The sequence below is a fragment of the Aplysia californica genome, unplaced genomic scaffold (genome assembly GCF_000002075.1).
Source record: "Aplysia californica isolate F4 #8 unplaced genomic scaffold, AplCal3.0 scaffold00062, whole genome shotgun sequence".
In the NCBI taxonomy this organism is placed as follows: domain Eukaryota; kingdom Metazoa; phylum Mollusca; class Gastropoda; order Aplysiida; family Aplysiidae; genus Aplysia; species Aplysia californica.
The window spans coordinates 1635374-1636969 of record NW_004797332.1 but is presented as its reverse complement, the minus strand read 5'-3'; the positions used below and the strand labels follow the sequence as shown (position 1 = coordinate 1636969).

Here is a 1596-nt window from a genome sequence, read left to right as displayed (position 1 = left end):
GGGGTGGAAGGGTCGTCACTTATTCTGAATTCAGTCACAATGGAAATAAATGTACAAGGGTATTGGCCCTATTGGGAGCACAGCCATGTTTCTTTGTCGGCGCATACTACACTGTATGGATGCTTCAGACCGAATCCCCAGTTCCCCCCAAATAACAACTGATAACAACTATTAACAACTGGTAACAACAATAAATAACAACAGACAACGACAAAATAACAACAAATATCAACACAAATGTCCTCAATTTAGTTTTTTTTTCGATAAATGTAACAGTTATATATGTTATAACAATTATGTACGTTGTACACTATTGGGCTCTCTCATACGTACTTTTTTCTACTAATCAGATGGCGTCAATATCATAGAAATGGGCAAGGATCAACAAAAAAAAAGTAATACATGTAATAACAAAGATCTCTAGATCTAATAGTGCCACTGTCTGGCGGCTCTATTGGCGTTTCACAATAAAATACAATTTTTAAAAGAATAAACCAACAAACCAACAAAAGAAAACAAACCCAACCCTCCATGACCACTAGGCTACCACTAACGACCCCCGTCCAAAAATTTTTATTTTTTATTTTGCACCAATGGGCGAATTATCTAGAGTTAAGATAATTAACCAATGACAAAACGTACCAGATATAAATGAATAAAAGTAAAAACATCCCTTGGAAGAATACAAAATTATAACGTAACAAGAATACAACAACTGAATTTCTCTTACCTCTACGTGTCTGAATGAACTTGGTGTAGATCTAAATGCTTGTGAACAGAAGGTGCAGCGAGTTGCTACTGCAGCTCTCACATCAAGTTCGGAGCTTTTAAATGACCCGAACACACACAATTATTATAGCAGCAGCAGCAGAGACCGACGGTATAGCAGCGCGAAACATACACATTTTGATATATTAATAGCAACATGACGTAGGCTAGCTTTCGGAGACACAGCCAAGACCTACTTGGAACAGAGGATCTTCTCGGAAGTGTATCAATTCGCATTGTGCTATTTTTAACCTATAAAACACAACAACGACCTGGTATCAGCAATGTGAACACAGAGTGAACCAAGCAGCAAGCGAAACAGAAACCGAAAATGAAACGGGTTTCTCTTTTGAATGACTAAGAAGAGATGATCAGGACGGAGCAGTATCGACAACTTTCTGAAAAAGTGGCACATTTCGCTACTACAGCAGAACAAAGTTCTATTGTTATAGATCTGTTTTAAAATATTAGATCTATCTGCTCAGTACCTCTCTAGTTTTGAGAAATCTGACGTCAAAGATTTTGATTTTCACTTCTTGTGAAGCTGTTTCGAATGCGATTCTTTGATATTACATATCTCGATAACGACTCCGAATAATCTTTCCATTTTGATAGAGCAGACAGAACATAAGCTAGTTTCTAAGCTCATGATCTTGGTAACTCAATAACAGCCAAAAACGTTTTCTTTGTTCATCGTGTTTCTGTGTCTGAATATTGCTCTGGTGTTTGGGATATTATGTTTTGCATTTCCGTGTGCTCGTGTATGTGCGCGCGCGCGGTGTGTGTGTGTGTGTGTGTATGTGTGTGTGTGTGTGTGTGTGTGTGTGC

At 38.0% G+C, this 1596-nt stretch overlaps 1 protein-coding gene across 2 annotated transcripts in view; it reads right to left on the bottom strand.

The window, feature by feature from the left end:
- Positions 1–892, bottom strand: part of LOC101845452 — a 9212-nt gene extending 8320 nt beyond the window's left edge. For both annotated transcript variants that reach the window (XM_005093375.1, XM_035968490.1), the window contains exon 1: positions 731–892. The gene's annotated coding sequence lies outside the window, so the exon portion shown is untranslated. The remainder of the gene's footprint in view (positions 1–730) is intronic.
- Positions 893–1596: the final 704 nt, after the last annotated feature.